This window comes from Cryptomeria japonica, chromosome 6 (assembly GCF_030272615.1).
Source record: "Cryptomeria japonica chromosome 6, Sugi_1.0, whole genome shotgun sequence".
NCBI classification, from domain to species: Eukaryota; Viridiplantae; Streptophyta; class Pinopsida; order Cupressales; family Cupressaceae; genus Cryptomeria; species Cryptomeria japonica.
The window spans coordinates 123,702,852-123,709,438 of record NC_081410.1 but is presented as its reverse complement, the minus strand read 5'-3'; positions in this window follow the sequence as shown (position 1 = coordinate 123,709,438).

Here is a 6,587-nt window from a genome sequence, read left to right as displayed (position 1 = left end):
TTTCAGAAAAGGTACTTCAAACAACAATCTTTATTTCAAGATTGAAGGTAACAAATTATTGATTGTTGTTGTTTATGTTGATGATATCATATTTGGAGGAGATGACAATGTATGCATGAAGTTTGTAGAAGAAATGCAAAAAGAATTTGAGATGTCTATGATAGATGAGCTATCATTTTTCCTTGGTCTACAAATTACTCAGTCAGAAAAAGGTATATTTATTTCTTAGATCAAGAATATTAAAAAGATGTTAAATAAGTTTGACATGGAGAAGTATAAATCAGTTGCAACTGCTATGCTATTAGTTGTAAGTTGAGCAAGGATGATGAATCTTTGGATGTTGATTAGAAAATGTACATATCTATGACTAGACGATTATTATATTTGATTGTCTCAAGCTGGATATTATGCAGGTTGTTTGTTTGGTATCTAGATATTGGGCTAGTCCTAAGCAATCTCATGATCTAGCAATTCAAAGGATATTCAGATATCTAAAAGGAACTACAAAATATGGATTATGGTATAAGAAGAATGACAATTTCAAATTGAAAACATATACATATGCTGATTGGGTCGGATGTGCATATGACAAAAGGAGAACAAGTGGTGGTGTATTTTTCTTGGGAGATAGCTCAGTCTCTTGGTTGAGTAAGAAACATGATTCAATATCATTCTCTACTACAGATTTAGAATACATTGTAGTAGCATCTCGTTGCACTCAGGTCATATGGATGACACAAACTCTAAAAGACATCAAGGTAATGCATGATGAAACTTGATTCCTATTTTGTGTGATAATACAAGTGTTATTAACATCTCTAAGAATCCAGTGATGCATTCAAGGACTAAACATATTGCAATTCGGTATCATTTTTTAAGAGAGAAGGTTGCAGAGAAGGAAGTTAGATTGGAATCTACATATATTCTAAAAAACATATTGCATATATTTTCACTAAGGCGTTGGCAAATGATACCTTTAAGTATCTCTAACAAAAGTTGGGGGTCATTGCCCCTCCTTTTTAAAACTAGATGCACTCAAGTGGTGCATCCATCTAATCAGAGTTCTAGAGTGCATATTTTGCTCCTTGATTGATGCAATGATTGCTCTTAAGGGGAGTAGTGAGTATTGTAGGTTATTAGAGCTTATTAGTAAGAGAGAGAGAGAGAGAGAGAGAGAGAGAGAGAGAGAGAGAGAGAGAGAGAGAGAGAGAGAGAGAGAGATTTTAGCAAAGTACCCTTTGTCCTTGATGTCAAAGAGGGAGAAAGATAAGATGTACGTGCTCTTTATCGTTGGTAGTGTTTCCATCAATGACAAAGGAGGAGAATGGTGGAAACTTGAGTTATTGTGTTGTGTTGTCATTGATGTCAACCTATTTTGTGTTGTCATTGATGTCACTATGTGTTGTAGATGATCCAGAAGTGAGTGTTCTAGTATTGTTGTATGGTTTGGTGAAGATGTTTACGTGTTTTCAGAAGGCTGGTGTAATGTAAGCATCAATATGTAGGAAAGATTTTTTAATGTCTTAGTGGAGGAATGCTTTGCATTCCTTCGATATGTGACAATTATGTGTTGCATCTCTGGATATAATGTTTATGTTTTGTGTATATCGTAGTATTATTTGTAGGTCCTTTATTTCTCAAATGACAGAGTTAGTTGTTGATGTTTCTAATAATAAGATTGTGTGTCACTAGTGACTTGTAAATATGTATCACGAGCTTTATTATTTTAAAATTAGTATTTAATAATTAAATTGATTATATATTATTTTTAGTTTTTTGATTAATATATTTACTTTTTTCCTTTTTTTAAAAAAGAAAAAGGTAAAATCTTTTATATAAATAATAATAATTTTTTTTTTAAGGAAATTGAGTTATTTGACTTACATGCAACTCATTGAATGTGGAAAATACATGGCTTAAATTAATGGTTTTAATTTAACAAAAGATAATTCAAGCTAATAAAAGCTTCTACTTTACATATGCTATCACATAGAATGGAAGCAAAATCGGAGAATAAAAACACATGAAGTGAAAGCGGAAATGATAAGTAAGGAAACCTCTGGTTACTCCCCTTTATGGGAGCTAATAGTATTATTCAGCAGCGAATGTTATTTTTAGAATCTATAACTGGGAGTTGTCGATACATGGATGGAGTGTATTTCATTTGCTTTAATGGGTAGATGTCCTTGGATGTGAAGGTGATTGTATTTAGTGAGGGGAAGAATATGTTTCAAATAGAGGGAGTTGGTCCTTGAATATGTGTAGAAAAGAAGAAAATGGAAAAGTAAGGACGAATGACTTAAATCACACACACAAAGATTTGACTTCTAGAATCACAAGTGTTAAACACTCAGACTTGATTGACATTCTCTAGGCTTAATATGTTGGTTAGTGTGTGTGGTTTAAGGTTGGCCATGCAAGGACATGATGGGAGATAGAGAAGAGAACCAAAGTAAGATAAAAAGGAGAGATCTTAGTTTGAATGAGACAAATATCACTATCCTTGACGATGTCACCATGGATTTACTTCTTTTCCATTGACACTAGTCATTGCCTATTTTAAACTGTAATTTTTAGAACTAATAAGAGTTTATAACTTAGATTTGTGCCTTTTCTATGAATCCTCATGCTTCATTCTATATTATAGTAACTGGGAATCTATTTCCTTGAAAGTTTCTAAAGCCTTTTTCTACAAATCTACATTATACAATTCCAACTTTTATTGCCTCGGCATGTCTTATCGTGTTTCTACCTTTTTCTTACAACTCTGATAGGGTAATTGCATCATGACTTTACAAAACTTGTCTATTGCATGCTTAATACATGTCACATTTGTTAAATCAATTATTTCTCTTATATAGTTTGTGAGCCTAATCTTTACATTTTCTATTCCATGCATGACCTTTGTGTTGAACTAAGAGCCTCAATATGCACTGTTTTTTCAAAGCCCTAAGGGTGAGGTCCCATGGGGGTGTGGGTGAGGTGGGGGTGGGGGTGGGGGTGCTATTGAATTTTTTAGGAATATTTTAACTCTAGTGGTCTCATGAATTTAGTATGCAGATCATCTTAAAAGTTTAAGCTTCATAATTTAAGGAAATTGGTGGTCTCGTGGACATACAGAGGTAAAAAAGAAATAAAATAAACTTCAATTTCCCTCTTTTTTTTTTTTTGGTAGGAATCTAAACTTTTAGATGTTTGACAAGTGGGAAATTAAATTTCTAAGTTGGTGGGGCAATTTCTAGCCCCAACCCATTTGCACCTACTTAAATATGCATATCTAAAATGTTGGAGCTCCTTATTTTCTAAAGAAGATTCCAAATGATGGACTGTAACAAGATAAGAGCACAAAAGGTGGATTTTTTCCGACAAGCAACTTCCCTGTGTGCACACTTCCCTAAGTGTCTCATATCCAAATTAATATGAAATGCATTACCCTAAGTCAACTTAAGTTAAGTGTAACTATGAGATATAATTTACACCAACACCCCCCCCCTTAAGAGGAACTGAGGGGAATGCAGACTCAAGCTAACAATGCAAAATGGGTCCTGGATATGAGGCCATGTTAGGTACCCATGTACATATGCAAATGCAATCAAAGCAATGCAATCTCTCACAAATGGAGAAAGGGAGAAAACCATGTGGGAAAAAACTCCCCCTCCCAAAAGAGAGATGAAAATACAAAATAAGTCTCAAAGAAGAATGAGAAGGACAAAACCCCACGCAGGGAAAAAGTCCCTCCATAAGAGAGAAGAAGATGGGCCAAGTAGCCCCCCCTTAATGGATAATATGCACCAATGGTAGAAGCTCAAAACTGAATTAAGAAGCTACTCTAAAATCATCGAACAACGTTCCTCCCCTTAGTAAGAAACAAAACCAAAGGTGTATCCATGAATTCTACCCAATCATCAAGGGAAGATGTAGGAAAAAAACTCAAAAGATGTACGAAGTCTCTAAAAATTGCTCAAATGTCCCTATGTTGATGCTAAAAGGTTCCCCCTCCAAATCAAGTGTACTAGGCCACACTGTTGAAAAAGACAATCCAAGAATTAATGAAGGTGAATGTAGAGCATGATCCAAAGACTCAAGTGTCTCCTCTAAGGATAAGGAGACCTCCTCCAAATTTTGTACACAAGTATCCACAATCATGTTAACCTCAAAAGAATGATCATGTAAAGAATGAACAAGAGGGTTAGAGTGTTCCCTCAAAACAACTAAAGAAGGATCATCTCCATCAAAGAGAAGATGAATATCATCAATGATGTCTCCCAAATTTTCAATGGAGGACTCCACAAACAAACCTAAAATGTCTATCAAGTAGTAATCCCAAGGAACTAAATCTTGAAGACAAGGTATATCCTACTGCATTGAATCACAAGAAGCCAAAACTGTAACAACATCTACATCATCAAGTGCAACAATAGATGTGATATCAATGGGAGGAGATGAAATGCAAAGACAAATAATTGGATCACATGTGAGAACTCCCAAGTTCAAGTACCCAAAATTCTCCTTGATATTAGAATCCACACAAGAAGTGTGATCATCATGTGAAGAATCAAACTCATCAATAGGACCAAAATCTCAAAAGGAGTACAATTGAGATGCATTATCCAACACCCCAGTAGCAATGATAGCTCTACTCTCCAAGTATCTAATGATAACTGAATTAGGTGTGAACTCCATAGTTTTCCTTGTTGCCCCATGAGGAATTTAATAGATGAAAATAACATTGTTTGTCAAGTGAGGTACACACAACATATCATTGAATTAGTTATCCCCAATAGAAATATATCCATTCTCAATCACATTCATATATGTATGATTTGCCATCAAAATTAGTGGCATGTTACAAGGCTCAAATAAAGAGAACATAGACTTCAAATATGCCATATAATGAGAAGCTCCTAAATCTATAAGCCATCTCTTTAAATCATGAATTGTAGTAGCACAATGAACTTGTCCTTTACATGTCTTGAAAGTGTGCTCCTTTCATTTATCAAATTACTTTTCTTTGGAAGAAGCTGAAGTAGACATTATAGAAGGAAAATTGTTTTTATTCTTCTCAAGAAGATGTTTCAATTCATCAATATCCTTCTTGTAACAATGGTGTTCATCACATCCCAACTTCTTGTAATATGCACAAAAAAGCTTCTCCTTATATGATTTCCCCTTAGGTGAGGATGTAGAATTGCCTTGTTGTGGAGAGGATGATTGTGTTGTATCTTGTTGTGGCTTTGGCTTAAACTACTTTTGGTTCTTGCCTTTTCCTTGATTTATTTGATTCCCTTTATTAGTTACCAAATCCTATGACTTTGAAGACTTGAGAATCCCCATCTTGATCAAATTTGATTGCTTGTGTATCAACATATTCATGAAATCATCGAGCGATGGAGTGAATGAGGCACCTTGAGTGAACCAATGGGTATAAAATCTAGAATCAAAGGCTGCATATTTTGATGGAATCTTGTCTAATAAATTGTAAACCAATTGAGCATCCTTCTTTTCAATGCCACAATTCTTAAGCTTTTCTCTTAGTTCATTTTATTTAGTGACATAATCTTGGATTGTATCTACATCATTCTAAATTGTACTCCCTTACAATTTGGTCCACATTTGGGCCCTCATCTTAGCATTCATGTCCCAAAGCTGAATCAGGACCTAATTCTGCTCATAATATTCAAATCTAGCCCCATTTCCTATTTGCGCATCACATGGCCCCTTGGTTCTAGTCCTTAAATAGGGTAGGACTAGGGCATGGTGCCATGGTCCTCAATAGGACCAGGGTGTGGCGTCTTGGTCCTCCTAATTGAGGCCTTCATTTGGAACCCCTAATGGTCATAATGAGCTGATGGGAATGCAATCTCCATGTTGGCTTATGTAGCAAAATTAAGATGTTTTTCGATGGGAAAGTATAAAAGGAGGTCCACCCCTCTCATTTCAATAATAACAGGAGAATTACAAGGTGTCTATCCAATTAATATTCAAGCAATCCATAATTCAATTATTGAGGCATTCATCATCAAGCACTTCTAAAGGTCTTCAAGGCTACATATTCTTCATTCATCCATTATGGAGCAACATTACATCATTCATTTGCAAGCATGCATATGTGATTAGGTTTTTGTCATGTCCAAGCTATTTCATACGACATATGTGATTACATTCAAGAAACAAAGCATCATCATCAACAATTGTAGATCTAAGCTATATCTTTCCATTATTTATTTCATTATTTATAATATTCCATTCAAGATTAATTCCTAAACTAGGGTTTGACTTAGGAAAACCCCTATTCCCAACCTATTTACCCTTCTTTTTGTGTGTACGAAATAGGTACGGAGTTGCGATCTTCAGAATAAGCATTATTTACAATGATAAATCAACCCCCTTCAGAGTGTGAAAAGTTTGGAGGACCAGGGTGATTGGCACCAAAGTCCCAACATTTTGGGAGGTCTTTGAAGGAGTAGGTTTGAATCTGCATAGATTTATCAAATACAGGTTCGTGGTTCAATCCCGCAATTGTAGCTTATGGTTTATATATTTCTACTTCAATTTTCAACACTTTTACCCTAATTTCAGCAATGTAA